The following is a 17,018-nucleotide window of genomic DNA, read 5'->3' on the forward strand; positions in this document are numbered from 1 at the left end:
TTTGGGCTAAGATAAAATACCAATTTGTTGAGAATGTGATGGCTAGTGGATCTCATTATTGAAATAGTAAGGAAGATTATGATGTTCTAAGGAGATGGAAGATCCCATCCCACATGGACATTAATATCAATCAACTCAAAAGAAGGATGTGATGTTGGTCTTTTTCTCCCAATGATTGGATTAAGGCTAACTTTGATGGGCCTGCTAAAGGGAACTCTGGGCCAGCTAGCTATGGTGGAGTTATCCAGGATTTTGCTAGCTTTTGCATAGGGGTGGTGGTCTTCCCCTTGGGGAACCAAAAAAGTCATTTGGTTAGCTATGAGCGCCCTCCAAGCTATTAAATTAGCACATCATTTGGGAGTCAAATTCTTATGGTTGGAAGGGGATTCTAAAAATAGTATCAATTGCCTCCTTGGTAAGCATCAACCTTCCTGGACAATTAAAAATATAATTGACATGGCCAAGGAGATGCTTCAAGGATTTGACTAGTGTTACATCTCTCATGATTATAGAGAGGCCAACAAGAACGTTGATTGGGCTGCCAATGAGGCAGTACGAAGTGGGAAATTGAAGATTTGGTATGGCAAGGGGGAGCTCCCTCTTGTGACACATGAAATTTTAAATAATGAAAGATATCATGGTAAACAAGGTAGGATTTGATATCATTTCTCGATATGTTAGGGGTGGTCGTGGCATCATGAAAAAATATCCTAGGCAATCGAGAGGGAGGTATGTTATTAATTATCATATCATCTTGCATGCTTTGTGGGAGTTTTTTTCCTTTTGTACTTGAATCTTAAGAAATATCCATTTTCTTCTAGAGGCTTCTTCCCTGCTAAAAACAAAGTCTGCAGGGAAGAGTGGTATTTACTAGAAATTACAGTCAACTGATATTGATAAGAAGATGGGAAAAATCACAAGCGCATGGAGGAGACTAAAATTGATAAATGGTAGGACCATCCCCAGGTTTGGGTTGTGCTGCAAGGAGCAAAATTGACAGATTACATGGAGAGAATGCAAGAAAGAAGGTCAAAAATCACTAGGATTTTCAAAAAGGGGTGGAATAAGAGCACCTTGACCATTGGCAGTAGAAAGGTTAAGGTGAATGAGACCATGATCGCTGAGACTACGGGTCTGTCGATGGATGGAATCAAATTCTATAGAGACTGGAAGCTGTCAGATACTGCTATGAAGAAATTCACTAAGGATGAGGAGGAGAAAGCAAAACTGGTGAAGGGAAGCAACACTTACACATCCCCTAAGGTAATCAAGATGATATGGTGATGGATTTTGTTTACTATTATGGAATTCATAACTTTATATGGTAGATATACCAGAGTTTATAGCTACCATTTTGTTATTCTCAACCATTTCTCGTACAAGGAGAAAATTTCTCTCCCCTACTACTTGTTATGTGCCCTAAATGTCAGGATTATGGATGCTATCTCTAATCCAAAAACTAATCCAGCTCTACATGAGGGTCTTATGGTGGTTCTTTATAACCATATCAAGAATACCACTATTCAATTGAATATTTTTGAGGTTTCTGAGTTAGACAAAGAGTTGGATGATTTAGATGATGATGATGGTGAGGGATATGACACAGAGGCAGATGTTGAGGTGGACCCCCATAACAATAGGTTGAGCAAGTGTAAAAGGAAAACTAGGAAAGAGGATCAAGGTAAAGGGTCATTTAGAAGGAAGCAAAAGGGGGAAGATGATGATAGTTGGTATGAGGAAGAAGATGAGACTGAAGATGATATGGAGACAGACAGTGAGGAGGTTCAAATTATTTCTAGCTAGAAGAAAAAGGGGAAGATGCTGAGAGGTGAGGATTTAGGAGCTAAGTATCGTTCACCCCTTCCTACTAACTCCAAGGACCACAGTAAGGGCTTGGTTGGGGAGGACATCTCCATGAAGGAAGCTAAGATTGCTGAGTGGAAGGAGGTGGTTCTAAAGGTGAACTTGGATCCCACGGGAGACAAGGCCCAAGATGACTCCCCTCTAGATATTGACCTTTCTTTCAAAAATGACACAGACTGCTTCAATAAGGTCTTCCTTTGGGTTCAGAAGATAATGAAAAGCATAAAATCCAAATAGGTCTAGGAGGCCAGTAAAATTTAAGATTTAAAAGCTATTGGCACTGGTGAATTCAGTTTCCTCACTGACTGCTTAAGTGAGCTTACCAAAGCTATCAACAATGCAGAGGATATCATAAATACCCAATGCAATAGCTTTCAATTCTTGGAATATAGAGTTTGGGCTACTGAAAAGAGGATGGAAGGGGTTGAGAAGACTCTCAAAAAGATTGAACAGTAGAGTCACAAATTTTTAAAGGTTGCCTCAGACAGCATTAAGGTCCTTATCACCAAGCTTGAAACAACTATACATATATCATACATTTAAAAGCATTTTGAAAACCATTAAGATAAATCTAACAACCATAACAAATCTATGACATAATATCATGTCAAATCTACAACTGAATCATATAATTCAGAAGGAACATAAGAAACATCTTATTCTTCACTTTTAAAATCTTTATATAGGAAGATTTTCATAATCATGTTTAAATTATACAATAGAAAAGTCATGTCTTTTTTATTTATTGAAGGACAAAAACCCTTCATATTCTTCAACAATTCAACAAAAATGATAAAATGAAAAGGCCAAGACTTTCCATTACTAATTTTCAGATTAAGTTCACCACTAAGCGAAAAAATCAGGCTAGCATTAAGCATGGCTAATCAAAACAAGATGGTCCAAAAATCTCCTCCAAACATTATCATAATACAATCACACTACATTGATAACAGGTTGAACCAAATTGAACCAGCAACTGCTAATGTTTTCCCTATATAGGAAAAACCCAATTCAAGAACAAAACCACAATTAAAAAAAATTATGCATCCCTCATAGTTTGCTGGTAGTATATATTCAAATATAAAAATTGCTCTGTATCATATGCAATGATAAAGCTACCATTCTGTTGCGGCTTCAAATTTCCAAATAATTTCAAGTACCCTACTATTAAAAATGGTGGTCACTTCATGGAAATGACACATAATGGATGATTAATGATTTGAACAACTAGATTGAAGGAGGATATGAATAAATTAATTCCAATGGACCCCATGAAATACTAGTGTTTTTTATCTGTAGAAAAGATGATATGAACAGAGAATTTAAATGAATGAAATATTAAAATACAAGAAATACCCATTTCATAAAATCAAGTGTCCAAGCTCCACTAAAAATATTAGATCTGTACAATGTGTTTTTGGCTGTAGACCATATAGAAGATCGTAAGAAGGCTGAAAAGCCTTTTATTTCAACCTACATGAAATAAAATGTCGACTTGGAATGGAAATGTATGCAAATATCAAATATGATGAAGACGCATTTTATAAGTGAATGTTTCCTACCACCAAAAAAAAATCAGATTCGTATCTAGAGTTTAAGGTTGCCAACCCAACAAAAACCCGAAAGATAGCTTAAAGAAAGGTTATTGACTAACTAGTTTGCATATTAATTTCAAAGGGTTTTGTTAATTTTAATGTAAAATGGTGACTTTTCACCCCAAAAGGGGTATGGTGCCCATTCAACCACATATATAAGTGGTTAAAAACTGTAAATATGAGGGGGCAGTGAGAGGAAAATATAGGAGAGAGTCTTAATAATACTGTACTATTTTAAACCTTTTAATACAATCAGTTGTTTTCCTTCGCATATGTGTTGTGAGTGATTTCATTTTCTATAAGCAGTTGTTTGTGATATTATCTAAAAAAGATAAGTTTATTCGTATTCTTATAGTGAAGTTTATGTTTTTACGTTATAAACTTGGATTAATAGGATCTAGTTGCGAATTGTAATTGTTCCTTGTAGTTCTTCCTTGGATGGTCCTTTAAGGTTAAGGTTAAATTCATTCAAGCGGTTTATGATATAAACATTTAGCAGATCTCTTAAGAAACAATAACTGACAAATTTACCAAAGGGGGTAGGTTTAAAAACTATCTTGCAAATCATACATTAAGTCCTAGAGAAATATAAGACTCTGTAGCCCAAATAACAGGAAAGACACTGGTCATTCACAAATCACAACATTTACCATATTAATTACTTTTACATTAAAGCAATAGGACTAGTTGAGTAGGACACATAAAACCAATTAGCAATAGTATACATACTTCTAAATTTCAATTACAAAGATCAAATAGCTTCCACAGTTCAACAATCTTGAACTCATCTACAAGCCACTCATCCTAGGAACCTATGTCATTCTGAGATAGGAGGAAGTTAGATTAAGATAAACAATCTGCTATAAAATGTATTAGTCATTGAAAGCCACTAGTGAATAGGTATACCCGCCAAGGTCTTGTAGAGCCTAAAGTGAGGGAGTTAGTAACCACATAGGTTCAGTCTATAAGGTGGCGAAGTCAATTGGAGGGTTTGATCATAGGAGTTGGCATTTCCTTAGAACCTATCCAATCCGTTGATTTGAGATTCAACACATTCAACACCATATTTTGTATCTATAGAAATCTCTGTCATACAATCTCTTACATATTTTACTCAAAAATTGGCTGCATATTTGTGTGTCCAAGCTCGGGTAGTATCCTCATAGCGACCTCCGTCACTCTTGTAAAGATGAGCAAGCAAGAACCACACAAATAACAACTACTTTGAAACAGTCACTGAAGGACTCCACTGCAGCTCCTTCAATATATCCAAACACACACTCCCATTCGCATTTATATTTTGATGATAAACCTGACCCAAAAAAGCAATAACAACATAAATTATAATGATCTCACATGGGATTTGAAGGGCTTATGACAAATAAAAACTACAAAACCCACATAAATTACAATGATCTCAGACAGAAATTGAAGAGCTTATGACAAAGAAAAACTGCAGATCATAAAAAATAAACAGATAAACCATAGATTAGGATGATGAGTTCTTGGGTTTAAGATTGTATATTTACCTTAGTCTTGAAGATGAGCTTAGGAGGCTTCAAGGGGTAGTCCTCAGGGAAATCAATAAGAAGTGAAAAGGAGACCCCTGAGTAAGGAGTTTTAGCAGGACCTATTGGGGTGGCCTCCAATGGAAAATGTCTTCTGCAACTGGTCTGGCACTGAATGGACACGATAGATCCTTCTGAGACTTTTGCAACTCCATTACTTCTTTCCATATACGCCTGATTGCCCTGCTCGCTATGTTCTCTTACTCTAACTAGTAATCCAGACTCTACCTGAGATTTCTTTGGAATCAATATTACTCCACTTCCTGCTCTTTTGTTTTTTTCTTCACACTGGAATGTGCTTGCACTGGTGGTTTGTAAACTATTGTCAATGTGCTTGATCTTATAGGGTGGCAAGGTCGGCATATTCTACTTAATGGTGAGATCTTTGCCATATTCCACTTAACGTTGAGATAGAGTGGGGGTTTAATTTGTCTTTGATCCACGCTCTTGTTGAGGGTTACCCTCGGGCCTCGATTTTCAAGACAACGGCTCATGCAACTTGTATTTTAGTGTTTTTTCAGTTCCCCATTGTTTCGCAACATATAGAAGAATATAAATAGAATATAACTAGCACTTATCTGTTGGTTTCTCCCTTAATGTTTTTTGCTTGCATTCCATGCAAGTCTCTGCTCTTTATTTAGAACTGTTTGTTAACAAAGTCTCTTATTTTTTTAGTTTACATCGGTAGTCAAACTTTGATTTAGTTCTCTTCTTGGGTGATTTGATTAATGAAAGATAATACAGTTTTATTTTCATCTCTACTGTATGCACATAGCGCAGTCTTTATTTAGAATCCTGATTTAATGAGATCTAATATTCATTCAATTTAGTGTCATAGATTACAAGATACATTGACAGCTTTCCTAGTGCTGAATCTAGTCTGGGCGATGAAAAATTTAAAATTTCTGTGGTCTCGTTCAACGCCTTCACTAAACAGAATTTTTGCTTGCTTAACATTATCAAACCTGTCTGCCTGTGACATTTCCACCTCTGTAGTTTCTATCTCAAAACAACCCTCGAAGCTAAGCCGAGGCATTTATATATATTTGAAGGGAAAATTAATTTTGTTATACAATACTACACATCTGCAAATTAGCACGTAGCATTAGACTTTCATTTATTTTCCATACACGTTCACTCCAACTATAACCCTCACAATGGTTGCATATCTTTTACAATCATTTTCTTTATACAAAAGTTAAATCAATAGGATTTGAATTTGAGAGAGAAGTCAATTATAAGATAACGTTTTCTACCATATTTATATGGATCATCAAGAAATTTATGGTTCTTGTCATCTCTAAACTACATTAGGAATCCAGACAAACAATTACATATGCATGGCAAACAATAGAGACAACTTTCATCCCATTAAAATTAACTTGGTTAAGGTCTCACACATTGTATATTACATAAGCTAACCTAGATATCTAAAAGGAAGACAACATAAGAAATGAAAGATTTATCTAAGGGATAAACATTGCTTGTTCAATACAAAAAAATCAAATCCCAATTACATCCAAATAACAAGGTCATCACAATCTTAACATGACATAAAATGTAGTGAAAAATTAAAATAAAATAAAATATGAGATCTCATCTCTAAAGGTTAGACAAGAATGAAGTTGGGTCACACTACTTTTTCACTTGAATAATTTGTCATTCTTCATCCTTCAACTTCTAGCACATTTTCTATGAGGAATTAAGAACTCTTCACAAAACATCATAAATTTATTACTATTTCTCTTAGTCTTCTCATGTAAAAAAGTTGAAGAATATAAAAAATCTTCATAATATCAAGAGAGATTGTCATATAGAGTGAAATATTACTCCTCTCTATCCAATAGTATGGAAACATGACACACTTCCACACCATATACCAACCTTCCTACATAACAACCAATGGATATGACTATTTGTGAGAGCCCACATGGGTCCTCTTCCAAGAGTACAAGGTATAGTTCTTCATTATCCATATTTTGAAAGTCATAGGTTGACTTTGTTCCTTGAACCAATTACCTAGGTTTTCCCAAATGGGGGCTTTTAAAAAGGTATCTCTCCAAACCCCCAAAAAACTTCGTCCACCCTTATCCCGATACCCTACCCATAGGTATTTTGGTTGAAATCTAAAGATGAGATCTTCACAAAAAATTTCATGTTCAAAATATCTACATGGCCTTGCACTCTTATGCCTAATTATGGACCCTAGAAACACAACTAAACACCATTACATTGAACTAAATTTATAAAATAAAAATTTTGGCACTTATACTTTGGTTCATAGAAACTTATATTTTGCTTCATACTTAAAAGCCCTTAATTCATATTGGATTGTTATATTTTTCTCACTAGAATACATTAACAAAATCACATTACTTCATAATGTGGAGCAATGTAATTAAGATGCAAATGAATTTCCCTTCTCCCATTAGCTTTTGTATATTCACATATTTTTCTACAAACATGAACATATATATTATATTTGTAACCAAAGCAACAAAATTATTATCATATCAAATTGAGCTCACATACCTTAAATATGCAATTGAACCCTAAACTCATACATCACTAGCATGAGCATAAACCAACCTCATCAAATAGTGTAACTAAATCTTGTTATTGAATTATTAAATTCACATCTCTAACTATTGAAATTTTGTTAAAGTATAGTTTCTATATTAAGTCAATTTTAAATAATCTAACAAATTAAGTTTAGAAGTCAATTCAACATCTAAATCTTTATTGGGAAGTAACCGATGGAGTGGCATGCATGAGGAATAACAAGGGCTAGGCTTTCAGGAAGCATTGCCAGTGAGGAAGGTGAGGAGGACCCGGATGGAGATGGCCATAGGTCTGAGTGTTTTCCGCCCTCCTTTATTCTTCCTAGTGGCTCAATTGGTTGGCATTGCGAATGGTGGGGGTATCAGCTAGTTTGGTTTGCGGTAGACGTTCTTGATCCTTCACTGGCCCCTGTTAATTGTGGCCTCCACCATGTGTGGTTTCTTTATACTCTCATGATGGCTAGGGTTTGTGGATCTAGTTTTTGTTTCCTCATTGGTGGGGGTAGGGTTGTCTTCTTGGAAATTGCTACAGCAAAGGAGTTTGAAGCTGAGGTTGGGGATGAGATCTTGTTTCTCAGGAATGGATGCAGTAGGGGTGTTTGGGATCCAAGTGGAGTTGTCTTTGTAGACAAAGGTTTCTCTTCCCCTTTGGTTGTTGCTTTAGCGGATCTCCCTTCTTTTTGGGTCTGGGTTGTGAGGTTGCAGGGTGCCTTTTGTCCTGTTTCTGGTTCCTCCCTAGTTGCCTCTTTGTTTTTTGTCTTGTCACTTTTATCTCAGTTTAATGGGTTATTTCTAGTGCTTTCTATTGAGGTGGTCCAATCCTTTTTTGAGGATGAGATGGTGGGTATTGAAAATAACTTCTCTCATATTGAGGTGGAGACGAAGATTGTGTATTTTGTTCGTAGGAGTTGGTGGGAGGTTGTTATTGCTCATTATTGTGGATGGCCTAGTTCTGAGGTTGTTTGTATGGTTTTATTCTCTCCCTCTATCCCTATTGAGGCAGTGATATTGGGGGGCCTTTTGTTCTCAGATCTGAGCGCTATCTCTCTTGTTTTGGATGCCCTATTTCTTGAGGTTGATGGTGTGTTTTTTGTTCTCCTCTTGTTGTCGAGTTTCTTTCTCTTTTCTTCTATAGAGGTGGAGATATTGGTGGCGCTTGTCAGCTGGTAATTTGTCTCGTTCAAGCCTTTGCTTATGCTTAAGGTTTCGGGAGCCTTTTCAAAACCCATTTGTCCAGATAAGTGTTATGGGGCTATTCTTTGGTTATTGGACTGTGTTTTACAGCCCGAAGCTATGATCCTTTTGTTGATGGTCTTCATCTTATCTTCTCCTTTTGTGGTGGTTCTCTATCTTTTGGAGGTGGAGAGGATTTTTGCTAGTAGATGGACATTGATCAAAGGTGGTGTCGTTGTTGTATTATTTATGTTGTCTTCTATGGAGATGAAGTCGAATGATGTGTCTATTTTCAAGAGCCGCTGGTGGTATTTGGCAGATCTGCTGTCAAGTTGTGGGAGCCTTGGAAAACCTTCGTTCAAGGTTGAGGGAGCCTAGAATAGCCCTACTTCTTGTTAGGGAAGCTCGGTTATTGGTTGTGGGAGACAATCAAAACCCATCAAGGTTGGGGGAGTGTGGCAAAACCTCATGTCTCTTGTTTTCACTAAGGATGGACTGCATGCTGATAGTTTTCAAGGGCCCAATTTAGCCAGTTCTTATTTTTGGTTAAAGTCAAGATTTTGGTTTGGTTTGGAGAAGTTGTTTCAGGTTATGGGAGCCTAGGAGAATATATTTTGTTCAAGTTATGGGAGCCTGGTAAAACCCACTAAACAGGTTATGGGTGCTTGGGAAAACCCTTGTTTTTTGTTGAAGGTTAAGGTAGCCTTGATAAAACCCTTGTGTTAGTGTGAGGATTAAGAGAGATAGTAAAAGAAGATCTTCAAAAACTACTAGATGTAGGATTTATATACCCAATTTCTAACAGCCAATGGGTATCCCCTCTGGTTATAGTGCCTAAAAAGAATGGAAAATTTAGGGTTTGTGTAGATTATAGAGAACTTAATGTTGCAACTAAGAAGGGTCACTTCCCACTTCCTTTTATTGACTAAGTGTTGGATTCTTATGTAGGTACTTCTAATTATTAGATGGTTTTATTGGATATAACCAGATAAGCATTGAACCTAAGGACCAAGAAAAAACAACCTTTACCTACCCATGGGGGGACCTATTCTGTACTCCCATTTGGTTTATGTAACCCTCCACTTACTTTTTTAGAGAGCAGTCATAAGAATATTCTCTAATTTCTCACATTGCATGGACATTTACATGGATGAATTGACTACATATGGGGGTACATATGAGGAAGCATTAAGTCACTTGAAATTTTTTTTGTAGTAATGTGAGGATCATAATCTATCCTTGAATAGTGAAAAATATTTTATAATGATGCAAGGAGTTGTGCTTGGCCATTTCATTCATAGGCTTGTTTCTAGGTTGACCCTGCTAAAATAGAGGTAATTCTCAATCTCTCTACTCCTAGTAAATAAAAATAGTGTTAGAAGTTTTTTAGGACATGAAGGGTATTATAGGAGGTTTATAAATAATTTCAAAATAATGGCAAGACCATTGTATAATCTATTGACAAAAGATGTTCAATTCCAATGGACAACACAATGTGAGAAAGCTTTCTCTGAATTTAAATTAGCACTGACCCCAAGCACTTGTTCTTAAAGGACCCTAATGGACACTTCCCTTTCATATCCACACCAATGCATCAAATTATGCTCCAGGTATTTTTTTGGTCCAAAAAGAAGCCAATGTGGAAAATTCTATTTACTTTATCAGTAAAAATTTGTAAGGACCTGAATTGAAATACACTATCAAAGAGAAAGAGATGTTGGAATTCATATATGCACTTAATAAGTTCAACCACTACATCACTAGTTGTCAGATCTTTGTTCATAGAGATCATGCAGTCATCAAATACCTCATGAACAAACCCTCAATTTCAGGAAGATTAGCACAATGGATATTCTTGATGCAAGAAATTGATATCACCATTATCGATAAACCAGGGAAAGCCAATGTGGTAGAATATTTCAATCAAGATTGAAAACAAATGAAGATCTACAAGTCATTAATGGTTCATTTCCAAAAGAACATTTGTTCTCTTTTGCTATTTATACACCTTGGTATGCTGACATAGCTAATACCTAGTTTCTCACGGGATTCCTCCTCATTTTTCACCAAAATAAAAGAGATTGCTTGTTGAAAAGATCTTCAATTCCTCTTGGGAAATAGGGTGCCTATTCTATACTAGACAACCAAGTAATGAGAAAGTGTGTCCAGGAGCATGAAACTTATGACATCTCTCTAAGGGGTACTAAAGCTATATAAATGTGTCAATTGTTTACCTCAACTTTTAGAATTAACTACTTTCATTGTAAATTAGATTAGATCCATCTAAGAACTTCATCATTGTTTATGAATTGCATGCACTTTATGCTCCATCATATTCAATTTCCTCTTGACTCATTTTAGCATCTACAAATTAATTTTTATTTATCTATCAAAAGTAAGAACGATTTCCTCTAACCAGGGATACAATGATGAAAATGTCTATTGTACTTAGTAATTTTATTATTGTTGTTTATCACATTAATATGCAACAATGAACATGAGACAAGTAAATGGGTAGCTAAAACAACTATAAAGAGAATATAAGAAAGAACCAAGATTAGGTATGTAATGTGTATATTGTAATGAAACAACTATAGAAGGTTGATTAGGATGAATGAGTAGAATGGATAAGAGTAATATTTGTTTGAGGCTACTTGCACCACAATGCACATATTGTAGTTTCATATTGTAGAGTAATCTTTTGTAGAATGAGAGTCTTTAGAATGGTGAAAAAAATGGATTACAAGTGCAATATGATCAAAAGGTTTGTTGAGATAGATTTTACCTCATGTTGGAAAATTTGTACTGTAATGAAGACACATTTTGTAACATTTGCCTTATGATCAAAATAGAAGGTAAATAAGTTTGTAAAACAATGCAATGTGATGATCGAGTGAAATTAATGGTGGGTGGTGGAATATTATGCTAGATAGGAAGTGGAAGGGATTGGCTAGTGGTATGGTGTGATACTATATGAGGGATATTTTGAGAAATTAAATTGAGAATAGAGGAAGGTGAGATATAAGAATATTGATTAATATAATTCTCACCTAAAATCTAAAACTTATGTGAGTAGAATTACCATTAAGTGCATCAATAGACATGATGGAAGAAATGAATGTAAGAATCAAAGGTACAATCAGGGGTATAGATATCTGCCCAAATTTAAAAAAGGACTTTGATTTCTTAGTTAGACCTTGGTTTGAAGTAGAAACTTGTAGTGGGAACTAATCAAATCTAGTGTACAACAAAATTTGAGAGAGACATCAACCTTCGATATGATGTGGATTTTATTTTTTCTCTAAAATTAAATTTTGAAACTTATTGCAATGTATATTATGAAATACAAATTTAATAGATTAAGGATAAGAAATAGGCAAACTAATTAAGAATATTTAATATGATGAAATAAGGTTATATATTAATTGGACATATTAAATTGACAAAATAAAGGGAAGAGAAAATTATATAAATTTTTTCTTGTTAAAACTAAATCTATTGAAAAATTAATAAAATTAGAAGGAAAATAGATAACCAATCATATTTCCATGCATTTACAATTTCTTAAAAGATAGTGAAATGCTAGTCAAGATTCATGGTGGTTTTGACAAGGACAGCTCCCCAAACCCTAGGATAAGGTATATATGATATTAATGAAATATTTTACTCTATAATGAAGGTTCAAATGTCTCTAATTTTACCATATTTTCCTACTTAACCATTTCCATGATAAGGCTACTATCATCTTCCTATTTTATCTATTTTTAGTTTTAGAAGCTTCAATTAAAGAAGCCTTGGATTTACGATCCATAAACCTCCAATCCTACTTCACCACAAACTTATCATTCATCTCTATCAATTTTAACTAGCCCTTTGCCCTTTAAATCTCATAAGGAAATAGTTGTTGAGAAAAAATCAATAAGCTATGTCTCCTCTTGCTCCTCCCATGGAGTAATTTGGTGGAAAAAATTAAAATTGATGTACTAAAGGTAAAAAGAAAATTACAATGACGTAGTTCACTCTTCAAATGTTCCATTTTCCTCCCAAAAGTAAGTTAATTTTTTTCATTTTGCAAACCTCTCCTAACCACATCCTTAGTGCCTCTAGTAAGCGTATCCCTATTGTCCCCATGATTTCTAATTCCTCTTAAATTCCCAACTCCTCTCAAAAAATGGAATCCAACAATCTCTATAGACTCAAAATTAGCCCCTTTATTTGGGCCATGGTAAAAGGGGCTACTTTAGAAAATCCAAAACTTATTAAAATAAAAAAGAAAAAATGTCTCAATTCAGTTCTATGTAGATGCAATCCATTTTGATGAGGAAATGGCTTGAACGAATAATCTTGAGGATAGGGAGGACAATGTTGTCATTGTTGTGAGTACCCACCCAAGGAGACCTAATGAACTAGTTGTCTATACCAAGACTTATGCAAATCAAGATAAGATAAACAATGGGGTCAAGGTTGCTATGGATATCGAAAGTGATGAAGAGTTGATCCAAGACTTATACAAATCAAGGTGAGTTAAAGAATGTGGCATGTCTAACAAGGATATCAAAACTAAAGAAGTGTTGAAGTACACTAAGGAGACTAATAATGACTTTAACAATGTGGGTGTTAGCTTCTTCCTAAAGATGAATGAGTCAGACTGCACCAGTAGGAAATTGCCCCTACTAGAAAATCCACTCATCTTTTGCATTGCAACAACTCAAAATGCAACATGAAAATAGAGAAGCTCAATAACATGAAAGCCAAAGTTGCTAACCTAGAATTAAAGATGGTCTTGATCTCTCTAAGCTCAACTCTAAGGTTATGCATGGGTATGTGATAATACTCAATTTTTTATAGGAGAGAGAATTCAAGAAGCTTAGAGATTAAAAAGGTGCAATCACAAGGGGTATTTTGATAAAAGAATTTTTTTCTATTTAGCTACTATTTTTAGTAATATATTTTCTATAGACAATTATCCTAATGTGGTGCTATTAAAAATTATATTGATGTGATATTAAAGTGTTGTTAGTGGCTTGTTGGCCATTTGGTTAATTATGTGAGCTTTTTGTTTCTAAGAGCGAGCACCTTAGTTTTTTTTTAATTATTATGATAATATATGTCTTACTCATTTCAATTGAGATAATTCCATATAAATACCCAATACATTTCATTTGTTATATATTGGACCACATAGAGTACTGTATTGCTAACAACCTAGCCTTAACTTTTAGGTTGAACTATTTGTTTTAGCATTGAGTTTTCACCCAATTATTACTTTTGCTAAAAACGTTGCTATCAATAAGATAGAGTTTCTCAACTCTTAGCACCAAATATTTTATATGTTCACAATTGTGAATAAGATAGCACCTCAACAAATTTTAGGAAGATGGATTTGTAGTATGCTACATAATAAATGGTTAATTTGAATCAATAGAATTGAGATTTCATTTATTATCCAACATACCCATATGTATGTAATCTTATATACATTATATCTTCTTCCTCCATCATTATTTCTTTCCTTAAAAAGAGTGAATGTTCTTGTAAAAAACTGATATATACTCTCCACTAAATTTCTAGATGCAATATATTTTGGTGAATAAGTCCAAATCCTTTCCTTATGATAGGTTAAAACATTCTAAATGTTATTGTGATTTCCCACGTTCACAATGATAACATAATTGATCCAACTTATTTCCTGTGATTGATGAAAATATGAATTATTTATTAAGCATGATTTGATTTACAACACTATACATTCTAGAAAATTATTAAAGTTTCTAGTGAAATATTGTGTACTTTAGAAATGTAGTGCCAGAAATTAGATCATGATTCCAAGTGTCACATCAATTTTGTTTCTAGAAAGGTAATTTAAAACATGTACCCCATTGTAGAGTGAAATCCCACCTCTATAATTTTGAAAGTGTCTTTTCACTTTTTACCTAATTTTATTTCAATTGAATAAATAGATTTTTTTTTTTAAACATTCCATCGATATGAAATATGACATGACTCCTAACTTTCACTGATTATATTTAAAACATATTATATAGTTATACTTTAGTAGTTATATTAGTTCTTGCACATGGCAGGATACTTATGAATTCATTGTGTTCAGTTTTTCTATCAATTTGATATCTTAATTCTTATCATATCAAATGTCCCATCCTATTAAATTCTCATACCATGTCATAAATTATTTTCCTTTCAAAAGGAGCTTTGCAAATTTTTAAAATTGATACAAAGATCAACTATATTTAATAAATAGCAAATAACAATATGATTTAGTTTAAATGACCAGTACACTTCTTTGAAGTAGATGACACGTGGCCTCTTAGAGATTGCGCTAACTTGGCTAATTACTAACACTATTTACAATTTTTATATTTGACTAATAGTTTTAATAGCTATTTAGTAATCTATGAGGTTTCCACATTTCATTCTACATTCTCTTTATTATTTCTAGATTCGATTGTGTCTATATTATTTATCATCACAGAGATAGATAAAAAATATAGACATAATTGAATCCAAAAAGAATTAAGAACTATTTAGTATTTTTACTTCTAGACTCTTCATAGTGCACAAATTCCTACTACGTTAATAATGTTTTATGAAGAAACTTGAAAAGGATTTTTATGCCATCGTTTGATCGGGCATGAATATAAACCCCTCTTAGCAAATTTTTTTCCAATTCAATTACCTTGCATTCAAAATGAACTTCTAAGAAAGATTATTTCCTTATAGTCATACCCATTGCCTTGTGTGTCTGTGTGTCTGTGTGTATATACATACATGTGTGTGTGTGTGTGTGTGTGTGTGTGTGTGAGTGAGAGAGAGAGAGAGAGAGAGAGAGAGAGGGGAGGGGGGGTGTGTGTACCTTAATATTAAACATTAATAAATATGTTCTCATGAAATTTTTATGAAATCAAGTTTGTGTGAAAAGAATTATTATAAAAAATTGTAATTATAAATTATTTAGTTTTTGTGTATTTAATTTATATAAAAGTTTTTATTTTTAAATTTATTAAAATAAAAATATTTTAATTATTTGATCAATATTATTTTCTTAAAAATATAAAAGAAAAAGAATATTTTTTACATTTATACCATAAATTTTTATTTTTATTTTTTTAAACTTGTATTTCAATATGAAAACGAATTTATAGACATTTATCACATTAATAATATGTTTTAATTTCATAAATTATTTGGTTTAGTCCAGATTATGAAAAGTATTTACTATTATTATAATAATATATTATTGCTCTTATATTCATATTGCTTACTATTTGTATTAGTTATTAATTAGATGTTCTAGTCATCTTTCCATAAACATTTTTAGTCACAACAAGTTGAATGTTTGTAATTTTAAGTGTGAATTGATTAAATTATTATATTCATTTGGTTTAATTATTTTTATATAAGATTGTTTCAATGATAATGCAAACTTTTGTTAGATATATTATTTGTGGTTAATTATACATTAGTATTTTTGTTGAGATAGGAAGATGGATATATAGAGAATTGACTATCTTTTATATTTGATATATTGATGGCATGAAGTTGTAGCTATGATGGTACTCCCTGATTTGAGGTATGGCTTGATTGAATGAATTAATTTTTGTGTGGTCTATATTCTAGTTGGTATGAGTAAAGAAGCTACTCAAAGTCTTTGTTATCATTTAAAAAATTTATTTGTGTTCATTTAAATATTTTTTCATGTTTTAGTCATTGTTGATATGGTTCACCTTACCATATCTTTTTTCTTCCATATGTGGCATGTTGAAGGATGTGTGAAGGTTTTTCCTGGTACTGGTTATCATGGTTCCTTTTGTAGGTGTGTTGTTGGAGCATGAGAGAGTGATTAGTATTCAAATGGTACATGGATGGCTAAATAATTATTTTCCCTTATATATGATTCACATGGGTGTATTTATAATGTATGATGTCAAGTGAGAGAATGTTATTAATAACTTGTCATGCAACTTGTAAATGCTATGTCATGTTCCTTGGATTGAACATCCTTGGATAGTGTCCCTAAGAACTTAGGTATGTAACTTAGCTCAAGGTGTTGGATTTTAGAACAATTTCCTAAGGAATTTGGTATGTTTCCACTAAGCTCATTACCCCCTAAAATAAGTCCTTACAGATTGATGAGCATTCCCAATTCAAAAGGAATAGTTCCTGTAAAATGATTGTCCGAGAGTATGAGTCCCTCTAATTTAGAACAATTTCCTAAGGAATTTGGTATGTTTCCACTAAGC

General features: G+C 33.5%; 1 pseudogene; it reads right to left on the bottom strand.

The window, feature by feature from the left end:
- Positions 1–4,572: 4,572 nt before the first annotated feature.
- LOC131871201 (ubiquitin-conjugating enzyme E2 11-like) lies at positions 4,573–5,202 on the bottom strand (annotated as a pseudogene).
- Positions 5,203–17,018: the final 11,816 nt, after the last annotated feature.

The sequence above is a fragment of the Cryptomeria japonica genome, unplaced genomic scaffold, assembly GCF_030272615.1.
Source record: "Cryptomeria japonica unplaced genomic scaffold, Sugi_1.0 HiC_scaffold_378, whole genome shotgun sequence".
Lineage (NCBI taxonomy): Eukaryota > Viridiplantae > Streptophyta > Pinopsida > Cupressales > Cupressaceae > Cryptomeria > Cryptomeria japonica.